Below are 19969 nucleotides of genomic sequence, written 5' to 3' on the forward strand. Positions count from 1 at the left end.
AAGGCTAATGATTGCAATGTATGATGGTAGTCCTAGCCTTAGCTCCAAGCATGAAAGCAGATGCCTTTCATGGTGTTCTGACAGGCAGATATTAAAGAGCAGCGTGTGTCAGAAGATGTAGGAAATCAACTGGCCTCTTTGACAGATTTTACTGTAGAGCCTTTGTACTGTCAGGGCAGCGGGTATGACAAACCTGAGAGATGACAGTAATAGGAGTGTTTAAGTAAGAGAACAAGCTTAATAGAGATGCCGCTATTGACAATAACTTGCTTATGTTAAAAGAAGAGTCCTTGCTTTCATTTTCCACTGAAAATCCCAATGCCAATTTTTTGAATCCATTTTTGCTAAATATTACAAAAATACCTTTTAGTCATTTGCAAGGATAGAAGACTAAACTGCCAGTTATATTGCCTCATCTGTTTTTCAAGATACCTCATTCCATCATATCATTGACATTCTTCAGTTAGGGCATTAGTCTGGACCGAGGCAGAACCTACGTAAAATGTTGAAGTGACTGTGAAATGATTGCCTATTTTTTGTTGGAGTGCACTTCAACCTTGGAGCCCAAGCTCAGGAATGGTTATTAACCAACGTTTGTGCTGAAGCCTGATACTATGTGCAGGATACCTTGTAATTATCTTAAGCCAATTGTCCAGTTATTCTGTACCACAAATAAAATGTATGAAACAATACAATTTTTCTCTCCAAAAATATATACACATTTTATATTTCTTGCATTTCTCTAGTATTCAAGTTAATTCCAGTTTCAATATTACACCTCTAGTAATGGCCTCCTTCCTAGGTTTTTGAACTCCTACAGAAATGTTTTACTCTAACTCTGTATGCATGCTCAGTGGTAGTGCATTTTAGAGGGTGAACTGCCAGTTGTGAATTGATGCTAAATGAATGGGTATGCTTTTTTAAAAAAAAAAAACAAAAAACAAAAACAAAACGTCCTTTTCACTCATGGGCTTTAATACCCATGTAATTATAATGATTTCAAATTCTCTCAACGCTAAAATTAAACTTGGCTTCCTGGATGGCCAAACAATTGACTATTCTTCTACACCACTCAGCTCCCACTTTATCTCAGGCTCACTTTGAGCACAAACTGGTTAAAAACAGTCATAATCCAAATGCTGAATTAAATATAACTAAAAGATATAAAGTGAATGGGCAGTTTAAATCTAATATCATCCAATTAGAACCATAGTGGAGCATTCATCCCCTTTCCCCCCACACTCCCAATGGAGTGGGAGAGGCAGAGGAGCACAGTGTGAGTTCTAGGGGCAAGTGTGGGTCATGGTGCTAAAGTCCAACTGGATGGAATATGTAGAGCCAAGGGGAAAGTTACTAGAAGCATAGTTCCAACGGAGAGCAAGATCAATGTCACAGAGATGATCTGAAATTGAGCTGCCAGTCTATAGAAGCCTTGGCAAAAGAGACAAGGTCATGTAGAAAATTGATAGGCAGAAACAAGGAGATTTTCATGAGAAAGGAGTCTTGAAACAAGTGCAGAGTAAAACCAAGAAATATTGCTAAGGTTGTGAAGAGACAGCTGGGTGGGCAAGAGGATTAGGTATTTGTGACTTTAGATGTGATGGTTCTTAGAAGATCTTAAGGACAGTGGAGGACATTTATTACACCAGAGATCACAAAATCACGACCTGACGGTAGACAGGCATATGGATTTGAGCAGAGACCTTGAACCCAAACATAATTGGGTATGAATCTTGACCCTACTACTTACTAGTTTTATATGATACAAGGCAACTTCCCTAAGCTTTGTAGCTTCAATTTCCTCTTCTGTAAAACTGGGATAATCATTAGAATGATTTTGAGCAGTAAATTGGTTAATACATGTAAAACACTTAAGGAAAATAAAGGTCAAAGAAGGAAAAATAAAAATATTTTTGCTTCATCTTTTTCATTCAAAATTTCATTAAACGTATTTCTTCTGATCTGATGAAATAAATTTTAAACTATATTCTTAAAACAGATTACCTAATTTATTGGATAAAATATAAATGGGAAAATTGGCACCACATTTTATCCACCAAAATGAAAATATCACATTGAAGAATGGGTTAAATATGGTCGATTAAATGCCAAAGCTTTAATAACAGTAAAGAAGGAAATGAGTATAAACACACAAGGACAAAGAAAACACAGAGGCTACAACAATGGGAAAGAAATGTCAGCAGAAAACAGATCATGGATGGTAACTGACTTAACAGAGTGGGAGAAGCAGAGACTCAAATGCCTAAAGAAGACTTCCACATAAATGAGCTAATTTCCACCACTGAGCTCCCTAGCCATTCTGGAATTGATGTCACCAGCTACAAAGAATTTAAGAATGAAGCTTGGATCTGACACATTGTATAAAGAGCATTCTAAGCCCCTAGATCTTCTCTCCAACCCTGCTCAACCAGGCAACTAGTTCTCTTTGAACCACAATTCTCAAGAGAAAGGAGGTTTGTCCTTCAGAAAAATTAAATCAAAAGAGGCCCTGGACTCAGGAACACAAGGCACAAAATATGAACACAATGCAGAGATTTGGACCAAGAGAATTCTCTCCATCTTTCCCCTCATCCAATTCCTGGAACACAGGTCACCAGTGAGCAAACCGCAAGATTCATTGCTGAAGAAATTGAATAGAACCCAAAGAAAATGCCTACAGATACTGACATTTGAGGGTCCCACATTAAAAATTTCAGCTTGCCACTCAGTCTCAGAATTTTTTTTTTTTTTTTTTTTTTTTTTTTTTTTTTTTTTGAGATAGGGTTTCACTCCCATCACCCAGGCTGGATTGCAGTGGCAGGCTCTCGGCTCACTACAACCTCTGCCTCAAGCAATCCTCCTGCCTCAGCCTCTAGAGTAGCTGGGACTACAGGCACTAGCCACCACACCTGGCTGATTTTTGTATTTTTATTAGAGATTGAGTCTCATCATGTTGGCCAGGCTGTTCTCGAACTCCTGATCTCAAGTGATCCACCCGCCTCAGCCTCCCAAAGGCTGGGATTACAAGGGAGAGCCATGGCGCCACGCCTCAGAATCTTATCCCTGTACTCACCCTTCCTCAAGAACCCCCAAAAGGTGAGCTTTTCCCATGCCAGCAAGCTCTTGTTTGGGAGTTAGAGTCTTTAAGAAATAATCCAAAAAATGAATTTGATGCATTTGACCTGGGGAAGAATAGTATTGAAAGAAGTTTTATAATTCTGAAGAAGAGTTTAGGAGTAATTAGTGATAGGTAGATAGAAAACCAACCTACAAAGGAAAAAAAAAAAGATCATGGGGTGGTCACTGACTTAACAGAGTGGGAGAAGCAGGGACCCAAACTTCTAAGAGAAATACTTCCATAGAAATGTGCGTGCATAGTTACAATAATATAGCTGCTAATTTGCTAACACTGAACCGAGAATTGTGTTCTAAATTAGTTGAAAGAATAGAGAGATGATAACTGGGTAGAATTATATAAGAGTAATATTCTCTCCTAATAAGAAGTCCATAGAAAATGTTTGAAATTGATATATTAAGAAATGCTAGTGGAATTCATTATTATCCAAAATATATTGTTTTCCAAAGAAGCAGAAACAGCTAAAATAATTTAAAGTAGGTATTGCTGGGAATGAAACCTCGTGGTGGAAGGGTTTAAGGCAGAAATTATTTTCACTGTAGGTCTATATAACTTGATTTCTTAAACCATGTCATATATTTTCTCAACAAAAGTTAAAATTGAAGCACAAATATCTTGTATGAAAACAGTCATCTAATATCTTCTTGAAATTAAACATATTTTCGTGAATCTCAGACAGTTTATAGTGGGTAACTTATCTTTGTTTTGGTTGAATGTTACAATCGTTTATGCTCTGCTCTTTGGCTTTCAGCCCCTGAAGGAAATATACAAAATTTGGCTTTGTCTTGCCATGTCCCATCTATCACCAGGTAGGGAAGTTTTGTTCAATGATGCCCCAAATTGAGTTTAATATGTTATTTTTTAATCTTAGACTAGTCCACTGAATAATAAACATAAAAGGCAAGATATTTATTTCAGTATTTACTCAATGGAAATTAGTATTTTCAGGTCTAAAAAATTTTTATCAATATTTTCCCAAAATAGCAAAATAAACTAAAATATAATTATATAAAATATAATTAATGAAAATAAATTGTTATACATATCAAGATCATTTAAGTCAAAATGTGGTTTGTGCAGAATTAAACATGATCCTATATCTCTTTTGCATTTCATTGGAACAAAGGATATTTTAGACCCCCAATGCTTTACAACACTCATTATGTGAAATTGGGGAAAAAAACCCAGAAAATTGTTATACATGAGAAATAATGAAGGTATTAATTTCTAGAAAAAGAAACATATCAAAGCTTTAGATTTTCTCTGAAAAAAATGTTTTAAAGGGTGAATATTGTGCTATTTTGAAGAGACTCCTAATTTAGAAAGCTCAAATAATGTCTATTTTTTAAAATGGAATCTTTCTCCAGTCATAGGAAATGTACCACCACAACTATGTAATCAATGTGAAGCAGATGGTGGAGCAATTATCTGGTGTATTTGGGCACTACCATTGGCCAATACACAGAATATGGGCCAGGAAATTTACTCTGTGTTTTCAAGCTGCTTTTGGGTTGTGATGGATAGTGTTGCTTAATGAAAATCTTTGTATTAATTTAGTTTCCATTTTACAGTCCTCATCTAAATAGGCATCTCTCTTTGTCTCTCTTTCTGTCTCTATTTCTCTCTCTGTGCCTCTTTTTCTGAGTGTCTTTTTCTCTTTCTCTCTCTCTCTTTCCAAGTAAGAGCTATACAGTGATGATTTTAGAAATCTAATAATTTGAGCTTTATTTTTAAATATCAGCATAGCTTGTTACTTTTTTTGAGGAAATGGCTACTCCCTATACCAGTGTACAAATCTGAGTTATTTCATTTACTTAAAATCATCTAGAGGTTCACAGTTGAGAGAAGACACTATTTTGCTGATTCTGGATTATGTACTTGAGTAAAAAAAAGTTTAAAAATACATTTTAAAGCACCTACTTTGAGCACTTAGGATAATATCATCCTAAGTAAGAGATATTTTACCTTTAATTCCAACTGAAAATTAGCTATTAACCTCATATTGGTTTCAAACTTTTATTTCTTACTTTGTCTTTTTAGATCAGTTTTAGTTTCACAGAAAAATTGAAAGTACAGAGATTTCCCATATATCCCCTATCCCCACACATGCACAGCCTCCTTGATTATCAAAATCCCCTGCCGAACCTAAATGACACATCATTATCCTTCAAAAGAGTTCATTTTTGGTGTGGATTTGGACAAATGTATAATGACATGTATCCATCATGATACTACAGTATCGCAGAATAGTTTCACTGGCCTGAAAATCCTGTGTGTTCTGCCTGTTCATCCCTACCTCCCCACAACTCCTGGCAACCACAGATCTTTTTATTATCTCCATAGTTTTGCCTTATCCAACATGTCACATAGAAAAAATCACACAGTATGTAGCCTTGGCTGATTGGCTTATTTCACTTAGTAGTATGCATTTATGTTTCCTCCATGCCTTTTCATGGCTTGTTAGCTCATTTCTTTTTATCACTGAAGAATATTCCATTGTCTGGAATGTACCACCCTTTATTAATTCACTTACTGAAGGACATCTTGGTTGCTTTCAACTTTTGGCAATTATGAATGAAGTTTCTATAAACATTCTTGTACAAGTTTTTATGTGTTTTATGTGGACATAAATTTCCACCTCCTTTGGGTAAATACAAAGGAACACAATTGTGAAATAATTGGCAAAGAGTATGTTTACTTTTGTAAGTAAACTGCCAAACCATCTTCCAAAGTAGCTGTAACATTTTGCATCCTCACCAGCAAGGAATGAATGTTCCTGTTGCTCCACATTCTCACCAGCATTTGGTGTTGTCATTATTCTGGTGTATAGTGATACCTTACTGCTGTTTTAATTTGCATTTCCCTGATGACATATGACAATGAGCCTCTTTTCATATGCTTATTCACCCTCTGTCTATCTTCTTTGGTAAGGTTGTTTAAGGTATTTGACCCATTTTTAAATATTTTTATGATAAGTTTTATTTTAGGTTCGATGTGCAGATTTGTGATATAGGTAAACTGCATGTGACAGGGGTTTGGTGTTCAAATTAGTTCATCACCCAGGTAATAAGCATAGTACCCGATAGGTATTTTTTTCTGATCCTCTTCCTCCTCCCACCCTGCACCCTTAAATACGCCCTGGTGACTTTTTTTTTTACCTTTTTGCGTCCTTGTGTTCTTATCATTTAGCTCTCATTTATAAGTGAGAACATGCAGTATTTGGTTTTCTGTTCCTGTGTTAGTTTGCTTAAGATAATGGCCTCCAGCTCCATCCATGTTGCTGCAAAGACATAATCTCATTCTTTGTTATGGCTGCATAGTATTCCATGGTATATATGTACCAATTTTTCTTTAACCAGTCGTCAGTTGATGGGATTTATGTTGACTCTATGTCTTAGCTATTGTGTATAGTGCTGCAACGAATATACGTGTGCATGTGTCTTTATGGTAGAGTGATTAATATTCTTTTGGGTATAAACCCGATAATGGGATTGCTGGGTTGAATAGTAATTCTGCTTCAAGTTTTTCTGCGAATCATCACACTGCTTTCCACAATGTTGGCCCATTTTTTAATTAGGTTGTTTTCTTATTCTTGAGTTTTAAGAGTTTTTTGTATAGTTTGGATAATAGTCCTTTATCAGGTATGTCTTTTGCAAATATTTTGTACCAGGTTCTGCCTTGGCTTTTCATTATTTATTTTAATAAAATCCTCTAGTTTTTTTTAATGATTATATTTAGTATCTTCATTTATCACTCACTATTTTGCTCTGCAGTTGCTAAAAGTACTTAGACACAATGTGTATATACCTAGTTTTAGAATACTTTGTACTTCTCTGATAATTCAAAATTTTTAGTTCTGTATATAAGAAATGACTACATGGTAATAATGGTGATCTGTGATTAATATTTTTTAATGTTTTATTGTTTTCATTTTCCAAGCATACATAAAAGTAAAGAAAATAATCTAATAAGTCCCATTTATCCACTACCCAGGTTTGACAACTATTAATATTTTGTCACTTTTGTTTCATTGATCCCTTCTTCTTACATGTTCATGTGTTTTGTTCTTAAGATTCTGAATTCCCAAAGAATATATTTTTCAATTTCAATATTGACAACAGCAAAATAGTATGGTTTCTCAAAATGACTCCACAAAATAATTTTTATCTATTTGGTTGTTTATGTTCTTATACATTATTTTAAAAATGATTTCTTTAGAAATGACTGAAATATTTAGTACTCAGAACTTTTTATAGATCCACATCAAGATCTTTTGAACATGTGCAAAGTTGCCACTGAAACATAAAATGTATCATCTTTGATAAATAGCCCTTCAAAAAAGCAATTTTCTTTAGCTTTTTTCCTAAAAATACTGGGATTACTAGGAAAGTATAAAAACTATACCGTGTGTTTCTAATTTTAGAGTTTATAACAATTTTATTCTGTTTAATATAATAAAGAAAATCCAGTGCAGCTTGCTGTAATTGTTTATTTTGGGGAGATACTCTAGTGTATGAAAGCCACTGAGATATTAATAATCATAGTATCTAGTTAATGCAAAAAAGCTTGAATTTATATAATTTTTTTAATTTTCTTTTTTTTCTTGAGATGGAGTCTCGCTCTGTCGTCAGGCTGGAATGCAGTGGTGCAATCTCAGCTCACTGCAACTTCTGCCTCCTGGATTCAAGCGATTCTCCTGCCTCAGCCTCCCAAGTAGCTGGGACTACAGACGTGCACCACCATGCCCAGCTAATTTTTGTATTTTTAGTAGAGACGGGGTTTTGCCACATTGGCCAGGATGGTCTCAATCTCCTGACCTCGTGATCTGCCCGCCTTGGCCTCCCAAAGTGCTGGGATTACAGGCGTGAGCCCCCGCACCTGGCCATGTTTTTTAATTTTCTAATGCAGATTGCTTGTCGTATAGGTGTTCAAATTTTTCTATTCCTTTGCAACTATAATTCCCACTTTACCCCTACCTTCCCTGCAGTTTATCCTGGGAGTTTTTGCATTTAATAGCCCCACTGTAGATCAAAGGACGCCAAACATTGGTAGTCTATTTAACAAAATACTTGAACTGATTTCTTGATAAAACTAGATGCAATTTATTTGCATAAGAGTCTTTTAGGAGGCAAGAGGATAGATAGTCAAATGTAAAGACAATAGAAGGTAAAGCATGGTTTTCAAGGCCTACAAGGTGGCTTATTATTTCTTTGTTTTCTTCTCTAATGCAAAAATTGGCTCTGAATTGCACATCTGGAATGACTATCCCAAGTAGAATTTTGTAAAATGCCTAGTGTTATTCCTCCTAAAATGACAGCATCTTGTTCTTCATTTGGGTAATTCTCCTTATGCACTCTCACTTGTTCTGGTCAGCACTTAATCCTGGCCTGGTGAATTAGTAAATCACACCCTTCCGCCTGCCAGCCACATGATCCAAGCTAACCAATAAGGGAAAGTGTTTACCCCTTATGAGACTGCTAGGCAATAGAAGTACTCTTTCCATGGAATTTGAATTTGGTAGGCCATGAGCCTGAACCAAGACTACCAAGTAGATAGAGTCTGCCTCAGTATGGATTTACACTGCTAGAATCAGAATACAGAGACAATGAAAGAAGGCATCCTAATAACATCAGTCCAACCTCTTGATCCAGCCATTATTGGAGTCAGTTTATTTGTATTTCTGTGTGATAAATATATTTGTTAAACTTCAAAAAAAATTTTCCCTTTGCCACATTGAGTTGACTTTCCTTCACTTGCAACTGAAAATACCCTGATATTCCATTTATTCAGACAAGTAAAACTCCATATTTTCTAATAATTGCACTGCCAACTTTGCCATTTTTATGGCTCCTGTATATAGCTAAATCATGCGTGCCTCATTACTTTAACTCCAAGTACTCATCAGTGCCCTTAATCTCAAACTGTCTACTAGCTTCTAGCAAAAGCCCATTTGATCCAAGTGGACTACCAGATGAAGAGGTTAACAGTGAGAAAGTATGATGGAGAGAGGCTGAATAAAGAACAAACTAATCACATGTTGCTTTAAATTTTCTATGAGATATAAAGCCAGGTCATCGGAATATAATATTATAGAATGTTAGCTGAAATTTCCATAAAGATGCCTTCACAGAATTATGAGTTAATATAAATTTATTTAGCAGTTCATGTAGCAGCCAAATTAGCTTAACTTTCTGGCATAACTACTTTTGTTTCCCCTCAGGCTGCAGGATAGAGGAAATTTTATAGACATACTTGGTTGGCATCCTTGTTCAAATCCTAGCTCTGTTATCTTAATGGAGGTCTTTCATGTCTCTATGATTCAATGTCTTTCTCTGTAAAATGAAAATAATAATGTTGCCTTTGCATTTGATTGTAAGGATTACATAATACAACAGATGTGAAATAGTTGGGAAAAAGTGAGATAATAATTGTAAGCTAGTGGTTCCATCTTTTCTTATCAAGCACTTCAAATTATTTAAAAGGAAATCTCCATTAGGTATTAGGTCTGTGGGGCTTACTCAGGTAATAAATAGTGACATATATAAAATTTAGAGCTAATCTATGATTTCAGAGAGTTTAATAAATATTTTTAATCATCAGATTATACCACATACTACATTTAAACTAATTAATTTAGCCATTCCCAGTTCATACAAGACCTTCACATTTGATATTGCAGCCATTCTTTTGCTCTTGTGAGGAGGGTATCCATCTCAATTATAATTCTTTTATCACATATTTGCACATCTTTTTTTTACTATAACTATTAATGGTGTAGTGATGCTGATTTATCACTTAGGCTGTTTTACCTAACAAAGTTGCCCTGAAGTAGGAAAAGATGAAGTTCTAAAATTAGGATGTAATTATTAACAATTCACCATCTGAACATTAACTAACAGAATCTGACAGTGGCTTTCCCCACAGACAAATCTACACATTCAAGAAAGAGGATTCCTTTATAATGAAGTTGGTTCTGACCCCAATGTACATTAAGAGAAAAACTCCCAAAATATTATAACTCTGACTTTTAGAGTCTTAAAATGTAGTTATGGTTTGAGTAGTAAAATCTGAGCAATACTAAGGGTGGTTTTATTACTTTACAGTAAGACAAAAATGATTAATTTTTTAATTAAATTTTTGATATTAAATATAAGCCGTTGGTTCCTTTGCCTATTTCTAAACAATGAAGAAGAATATATCATAGTCTACTATTTGCTATGAATTGTGTTTTGTGATGGCTTATGGAATCCTCAGAACTGAACTGGAACTTGCGTTTCCTCTGTCATCAGTCAGCAAAAGCTTTTCTGAAATGTTTGCAAAGCTCCAGATGTGTGGGGTCCCTGAATAAATATTATTCCAACACTGATCAGCTGCATAGATGAAGACCAAGTTAGGAAACAGGTCTACAAGGATTTCTTAATGAAAGCAGGTGGCCATTGATATTTTAAACAGATTCAATAATTAATTAGAACATTTTTAGGACTTTAGGTGCATTTCACAAGAGATTTCTGTAATATTCAGAAGGTAGCCCATGTAGGAAAGCACCTGTTCAAGATCATCATTCATGCTCTTCTAATAGGGGGGAAATATTTTTAAAACTACACATAGGCCAAAAGTTCTGTTCCTAGCAAGGTAGACTTAATTTTTTTTATTTATTCACATGCTATAGTTTAGGAATTTCTGGAGAATCAAAGAACTGCCTTCCTAAGACATGGATTTCATGTTAAAGACAGAAAAAGATTACAGTTCCCCCATGGCTGCAGATTTTGCAATCACAGATTCAACCAATCACAGATTGAAAGTATTCAAAAAAACAGTATAACAAAAATGATATAAAAATATAACAACTATTTATGTAACATTTATATTTTATTAGGTATTATAAGTAATCCAGAAATGATTTAAAGTACACAGGAGGATATGCATAGGTTATATGCAAAAACTCTGCCATTTTATAGAAGGGACTTAAGCATCTGAAGCGTTTGGTATCTGTGGGTGGGGAAGGACCTGGAACCAACACCCCCATAGACACAGAGGAGCAACTTATATTTGTTTAAAACCGTTTTTGGCAAACTTCTAAAACAGACTCTGTGCAATAAAATTCACCTGCTTAATAAGTCACATTCCATACCAAGTTCACATAATGGTAGATTATCCTTAACTTCCATGTGTTTGATGTCCATTAAATATTTTATGTTTTCTAAGTAAGGTAAACAAATCTGTCGACTAGAGCTCTGAAGATACTGAAGCCTTCCCTTCCTTCTCTGTTACCATTTTTTGTGATATGAACTTCTACCAAGATAAATTTAAAATGCATTTGTTTTATACTCTATGTTTTACATTTTGACATCAACTAATCTTTGCTCACAAAAGAAAAGTTAGGACCCTTTAGCATTAATATACGTAGTAAAAAATGCTGGAAAAGTTTTTAAATTGTTACTAGCACTTAGGCAAGTTAAATTCGCAAGCAATATTTTTTTCTGAAATGCATTGATCAGCAGTAAGGTACAAAATAAACTAAATCACATTTCATATCTCCTTTCTGTGGTGTTTTTGAAATTCTGAGTAATGACCCTGGTTGAGCCATTAATGCAAATCCTCAAAACTTAAGTAGTTTCTTGATACTTTTCATTTTGAGGCATCTTTTAAAGAAACAGCAGATGCCTCTCCACATGCATTCAAAAAATCAATAAAATTAATCAATAACACTCTCCACAGGTAATAAATGTTCAGAAGCATTTCTGCCTATCTATATTGATTGAGAGAATTTCTTCAGATCGGTTCTGATGTGTATAAAAATCATTTCCTTATTGATCAAAGTTTCTCTTCCTTGATATGTTATTTCATATATGGCACACAATGGTTTTTGTCTCTATTCTTGTATATTTGTGGTAAATTTCTTATGATCTGTGTATGAGACTCCTTTGAATAAAATATAAAATGAGTATTTTGTTTCTCTGGAGAAACCTATTGCTCAAAATTTAACCAAAGAATGAATAATCATGAGAAATTACTGAAGTTATTGTAATGAAAAACGTAATGATGTATTTCATTCACATTTTTATTATTTATAATAAGCTTAAAAGGTTTGAGTTTGCTTCTATTTCTTATAACAAAGCTCCATTCATGCAGACACATTCCTCTAATCCAGAATGACACTATTACTGACTATATAAATAATAGAAAAGTGCATATTTTTAGCCAATTGCTGACTCATAATATTGCTGGAAAATGTAACATGTTCAAACCTATAAGTGAATTTTGTAACCTTTTTGGTAGTGTATGTGTTATGTGTTTAGACACAGAGTAATAAGAAAAATAGATATTCTGAATTTTCTGAACATAAAGAAATTTAAAGTTTTGATAGATATGACATTTAATAATTCTCATTAAAAATGACTGTATTTAATTAACCCAACCAACTTATATATCCACAGTTACCTTAACTAACAGTGCCTGATAACTGGTAGCTCACTGGGGAAATTGTATTTGATCAATTAAAGAGTCCCCCAAGGAAACACAACTCTTAACTCTTGATATATTAACTAGTGTTGTGAATTATTCCTCTAACAAAAAATCAAATATTTCTGTCAACATTATTTAATAAATTTCATAACTAACATAGGGTGCTCCATTACAAAATGACATCATTTGGCCAGTTAATACACCACCACAGTAAGTGTGCCTCAACCAGTATCTTCTTCAAACTTGGATTTATTAACAAGTTTCATGCCTCTCAGTGGTTTTTCCTTGGAATTTCAGGGAATAGGAATTTTCATATTGACAACCGAGGTCCAATACCTCTCTCTACCTTAGATGATTTTACCTTACCAATCTATCAAATTAATTTTGTCTTTCCTTAATTCTTAAAATAAGTTGAGATCTTTCAGCAAAACATGAACTGTATTTTTTTTCAGGAACAATTAGTGTAAATAATTGGATAAAATATATTCACTGTATTCAAAAATATTATTTGGGTGAGGCTAAGGGGATGTTTGCCAATATAGAAAGCATAAGCATTGGAAAGAAAATATAATCTGGTTTGTTTCCCCTATATCAAGAATTAAATGACAATTTTTTAATAACATCTTAATATAAAATATCCAAAGATATGGAAGTGTCTTTTCTGCCCACTAAGGCACTGTGTACATTGGATGGTCTCCTGAAACTCTAAAAGAATAGGGCAGCCTTCCTGAGTTTCTCACTTATTCTCAGGAAACTAGTTGTACAATCGGATTCTTGGAATCAATAGATGCCACTAGAGTGACCATGAATATACAATTTTTAATATATTTCTTTTACTTATGTACAAATTAATTTAAATATATTCCTAGAGATGAGCATAGATTCACACTGGAAACTGGAGTGGCACACTCAAGAGAGACTTTGATAGATACATCTCTCCATCATGTTGCGTTTTAGTAAGGACAGCTGAATCAAAGTGGAAGGGATGACATGGAGCCAATCAAAAAAAAAAATTCATCTGGGCATATCATAAAGGATAACAGCATGAGCCTTGGAGTCATATAGACCTCAAATCCGGATGCCATCACTTACAAGCTTTGTGGCCTTGGAGAAGTTGCTTTTCTCTCTAAACTTCATTTCCCTCCTCTGTAAAGCAGAGTATATGCTAGTATTTTCTAATAAAAATATGTGATATGTGACATATTATGATAATAGTATGTTGATAATTTTAAATTTTCTAGTAGACACATTTTTAAAGAACAGGTAAAACTGATTATTTATTTATATATTTATGTTTATATATGAGATATATTTATACTTATTAATTATATACATATAAAATAAGTTAAAATCTATAAAATGTACCCAAACGGCATCTTATCAACAAGTAATCAATATAAAAATGAGTAATAGCCTATTTTACATTCTTTCTTCATTTGAAACCTGGTGAGCATTTTACAATTACAGCACATTCCAATTTGTACTAACCACATTTCACATGCTCAATAGCTACATGTGTGTCACAGCTGCTATAATGGATAGTATAGGTATAACCTACCCCATAGGGTTATTGAAGAATAAAATGACATAATGCAAGTAAAGGACTTAGAACAGTGCTTGGCAAATAATATGTACTACAAATGGTAGTGTGGAAGCTGCTACTATTATCCACTGATATTGATTATAATAGCTTCCTTGCTCTGCTAGGGGAATGGAAAAATATATGGCATGGCCCCTGTTCCTAAGTAATTATGAAGTTAAGAATGTAAGACGAATACATAGTTAACTAGAATTTTTGACATCTTATTATCACATGAATGGTACGAATGAAATGCAATAAGTGCTCAGAAAAGGCAGATCTTCTACTAGGGATCCCTTGTACCAACTTGGTGAAGAAAATCATTTTGAACTAGGATTTAATAGGTAGGTTGATTTTTGTTAGGAAGTAATGGTTAGGGACCGTGGAGACAGGTAGGAAAAATATTCCACTACAGGGAATTACAGAAGAAACAATCCAAAGGTAGGGAAGTGAAAAATATATTCAAGAAATGAGGGCAAATTGATGGAGGGCACAGAGTTCATGTAAGAGTGTATTTGAGTTAGCAAATGCAGATTTGTATCAGAGTGTCGAGATCTTAAAAGCCATGCTAAGATACTTGGACATTATTCAGTGTCTGAAAGAAATAGTAAAAAGAGCACCGATTTAGGAGCCAAAGATCTGATTTCAGCCATATTCTGCAACTGCCACATGTGCATTTTCTTAACTTGGCCAAGTCACTTCAGCTCAGCTGTTTTATTTGTAACATAAGATGGTTAGATCTAAAACAAAACAAAACCTGAGAACGTCAGAGATGAAAAAGGCCTCTTTGTCGTTGTTGCTGCTGCTACTGCTTTCATTGTTCTGTTTATATTTGTGGTATTTTAGGATGAGGGTAGCATTACTGAAGAAATGCCTCAGGAATTAATATAGGTAGATTTAAAAGTAAAAATGTGAAAATGAAAAGATCATTTTGAGAATCATTTCAGTGGTCCTAGTATCTTAAGAAAAAGGATTTTAACTAATATTGTGGACATAACAGTTAGAAATATTAAAAAATGGTTGGGTTGGATTATAGAAAATTTGTTTAAAAAAAGAATGGCTAGGACTTGGATTGAAGGTGGAGAGGGAGGCAAACTGAGAAATGAATTTTATTACAGTTTGGAGTCTAGGAAAAAAGATAATTAGTATTCATAATAGAAATGGTAGAATCAGAGAGATAATTTGGCTGGAGATATGGGAAGGGATGTAAAATGAGTGTTTTTAGTTATCAGGTACAATTTTTAGTACATATTATATATGCATTAGAATGTATGTATTTAGAGATTAATGGATATATATAAAGTTACTTTTGCAAGGACATGAATATTTTAGTTTTGGAGTTTCACAAAGTAGTAGAATCAACATTAAGTAAAACAATTATGAGATTAACATGAGCATTAAAGTTAAGAACTTAAGCAACTAGAGAATTCAGTGATATTCATAAAGAAGCCCCAAAGTGTGACACTTATCTGAGTCTTTTTTGCTTATTTTTGTTATTATTTTAGAGACAGGGACTTGCTCTACCACCCAGAATGGAGTGTAACGGTGGGAATAGCTCACTGCAGCCTTGAACTCCTGGACTCCAGCAATCCTCTTGCCTTAGCCTCCACAGTAGCTAGGACTACAAATGCATGCCACCATGCCTGGCTAATTTTCTTTCAAATTTTTGTAGAGATGGAGTCTCACTATGTTGTCCAAGCTGGTCTCAAACTTTTGGCCTCAAGTGATCCTCCTGCCTTGGCCTCTCAAAGCTTTGGGATTACAGGCATAAACCCATTTGGCCCTAAATCTTAATTTATGAAAGAAATTCTAAAGCCAGTAAATGAAGCAAGACTTTTTGAGTAATAAAGTTTTCAATTCAAATCCCAATTCAAGGCCGGGCGCAGTGGCTCATGCCTGTAATCCTAACACTTTGGGAGGCCAAGGTGGGTGGATTACCTGAGGTCAGGAGTTCAAGACCAGCAGGGCCAACATGGTGAAACCCCATCTCTACTAAAAACACAAAAAATTAGCTGGCTGTGGTGGCATCTATAATCCCAGCTACTCCAGAGGCTGAGGCAGGAGAATCACTTAAACCCGGGAGGTAGAGGTTGCAGTGAGCAGAGATTGTGCCACTGCACTCAAGCCTGGGCAACAAGAGTGAAAGTCCATCTCAAAAAAAAAATAAATAAATAAAGTAAATCCCAATTCAACCTTCTGTGAATCTCCTTCTTCATTTTCTAGGAGGAAAGAATAGCTACATCACAGGGTTGAGTGAAAAACATGTGATGTAAAAAAGAAAGCTCTAGACACTCAATAAATGAGGGTTACCATCAACTCATTCCAGTAAACCTGGATGACAAAGAAATGGGCTCAAACCCTTTCTATTTAAAAATGTCATAAAGGTTTTTGTGCTCCTACTTGTAACACACTATGACTCTTCAAGCAACAAGCACGTGTTAAGTACTGATAAGTCAAATTCCATGATTATAAAAAAAAATTGCAATAACAAGCAGCATACATCTCAACCTTAAGGAGAATTTGGCTACATGAGAAGGAAAGTAAGTATTGAAAGGTTTAAGATAACTCCTGGTTATTCTAGGTGTACACTGTCAAAATCAAATTGACTTCTCACACATGTTTCTAAAGTTATTTTTAAAATTTAATAAAAATTAATGAAAATCGATTGAAAAGTTTTAAAAATTGTAGCTAGAAAAACTGTCAATATTACACATTTTATTAGCATGAGAGTAAGAGTTTCCAAATTATGCTAGTTTATATAAAGTGATTTTTACACCCAGATAAAATTTTACCACTCAACTTGTATGGATTAATTCATTCTATAAACTTCTTCAAGGGATTCTATTGTTAATAATGCTTAAATTAGTAAGTATATTCAAATATTCAAGTTTTTATACCAAATTCAATTGAAATGGTTATGCCTAAGATATTAGTGAAGCTATTTATTAAAATAAATACAGCATATAAAGGAACTATGTTGTATTAAGAAAGTTATAAATTTATTTAGAACTAACTTTGAGAGACCCTCTAATTTATAAAATTTGATTGAATCATTTAATAGCAGAGCAATACTTTGAGGTTAGGAGAAATTTAATTCTTGTCTTCAAAGCCAAAAGGAGTTGGCAAATTCATCCAATAGAGTAAAATGGACAGCAGCATATGCTCCTCATTGAGTCCTACTGGTCAACAGAAAAGGTATTGATTTACTAAACATGAAAATATTCTAAAGTCTTGGCAGATAAAAATAAATATCGATTATATTTTTAAGACATATGAAGGAGTCATAATCACTCAATGTTGATATATACTGAGTTATTTGAATAAAAAGGAGCAGTTACAAAATTAAATCAATCTTCTCCCTAGACTGTTTATTTTCTTTCCATTCTGTGAAAAGTATGACATCCTTATAACTTGAATGTTAACAAAAGAAAAAAAGCAAGGCATTTTTTACATAACAGATGTTTAAACATTTATCTGTATTTTAAAATACCTTTATAAATCAATTTTGACCGTTTTTATTTTTAACCTGTTGGTAAACTACTCTGTTTTTAATCACAAATTTAATTCATGTGATTTTTATGGAATGTGTGTATTCATAAATTGTTATAATTATTCTTGTTAAAATACTAAGATAAATAACAATTTAATAATCTGTTCAGAAATTACATGTTACAAGACAATATTTTGCTTTTAATATTTTAGTAAAAGATTTAAAGTAAAAATAAATTATTTAATTTCACATTTTTTAAAGAGACATATTTACTTCAACATGAACATTATTAGTTCAGGTTTCACATAAATTCTCATGACACTATTTAAAATTGTATTTCTACCATATTTTCATCCCATTGACCAAGTTCTGATATAGTTATATCTTTTATTCTCTCTAAATTTATCATTAAGACCCTGACATTCAGATGACAAGTGATTTGCAGGGTGGTTTGTTTTTCATTGCCAATCACCAGGAGATTTAAAAAGATACCCATGCACTTCTCCATAAACACTTTCTCTATAAATGCTCCACTTTGTGGAGATGCTACCAGTAATGAGACTGTGGCATTTTTTATTTTGTTTCTGAGAGTACCTCTTCTCTCTCAAACCAATTGGATACTAAAGTACTAATGTAGCAATTGACATACCCTGGTAAGTAATTTTGAACATTTTCTAACTTAGAAAGAGGTTAGCATCCCTGTTCCCAGCAAAACTAATTTTTAAGTCACACATTATATGCCGTGTAATAATCCAATATACTTTAAATGAAGTTGAACATGATTATAAATTTATATTCATTTTAGGAATTAGTTACGATACATACTCAGTCTTGCAATCTTCTGAAAATGAATTCAGGTAAACCTGAAAAACCTCATAATAAATTTGCTGACCAAAATCTGTTCTTGAAAAAACAAATTTTTGGAACACCTGAGGCATGGTGCTATTGAATTAATATGAGGTTCCAATATCATTTTCTGTATTTTACTGAACAAACTTTCAGAAATTACCAGAGCCTTCATAAATATTTCCAATTATTATTTTTACAGATGTGAATAATGATTTAAAGCTAAATATTTTTCTTTTTCTTTATGGACTTAGTTCTGTTTGGTTTTGTTTGGTTTCACAAATAAAAAAGAGTATTTACTCCCCTTTTCAGCCATTGTATAAAGACTACAAGAAAAAAAGTTATTTGGGAAAGTCACAAACAGCAATTGCCTATAGAGTGAGGTTGGAAGTGAAATCCATATGTAATGCCTCTGTCAGCAAAGACCTGGGAGAAAATGGTTCATAATAAATATTCACATCTGCTGCTTTGGACACTCTAATCCATCCTAAGGATCTTTGCTGTGTCAGGTTTTGTTCTAGATGAAGAAGCCCAGTAGTTATAAAGGTTTGCAAATAGGCTGTATTTATCATGGTTAGCTTTACTTTTATAACTTTTCTCTGTTTTAGAGGTATTCATGATGATTGGGGGTAAAATTTGTGATTAAATATTTCACTATAGCTTTTATGGTGATATAAGTCTTATTATAATAAGATAGAATTCTTATTATAAAATGGACCAATGCTATTTTCACAATATATCACTTACCTAAAATCTGTCAAGAAGGCATCATTGATAACAATGCTATGCTGGCTGTGGAAAGCAATGGCTAAAAGCCCAGGCTCTGGATTCAAAGTGTTGTGATTAAATGCTAGCTCCTTCTATACCTAGGGTGTCATTGTGAGCAAGTTACTTTGCCTTTCCAAGCCTCTATTTCTTCACCTACATAGAGGAGGCATTTTTTACATAACAGATATTTAAGCATTTTTAAATAGTACTAACTATTTAAAATACAGATAAATAGTACTATTTAATATTTTAAATAGTACTACTAGTACTATTAGTACTATTTAAAATATTAAATAGTTAATACTATTAGTACTATTTAAAATATTGAATAGTTAATACTATTTCTTTATCATTAGATTACTGTAAGGATCATACGGAATTATCCATATCAAGCACTAAATATAGTATCTATCACATTAAAAGAGTTTAATAAGTTTTAAATGTTATTACTGAAACAATAATATGCCTTCTAAGTATGATTAAATAATCCCATGGATAGTACTAATGTCATACTTATTTATGTAAACATATCCTATTGTTTTACCTAACTTATGTAAGTAAACATATGTAAACATATGTTATGTAAATATATCCTATTATGTAAACATATCCTATTGTTTTACTTAACTCCAAGTCCCATGATAGTTTGTTACTGGACTTCCTTAATAAAAATATTAATTAAAAT

General features: G+C 33.4%; 1 protein-coding gene across 3 annotated transcripts in view; it reads left to right on the forward strand.

Annotated features, from left to right (window-relative positions):
- SPAG16 (sperm associated antigen 16) overlaps positions 1-19969 on the forward strand; it is a 1147205-nt gene that overhangs the window by 1126149 nt on the left and 1087 nt on the right. The window lies entirely within an intron of this gene.

Source organism: Nomascus leucogenys, chromosome 22a (genome assembly GCF_006542625.1).
Source record: "Nomascus leucogenys isolate Asia chromosome 22a, Asia_NLE_v1, whole genome shotgun sequence".
Lineage (NCBI taxonomy): Eukaryota > Metazoa > Chordata > Mammalia > Primates > Hylobatidae > Nomascus > Nomascus leucogenys.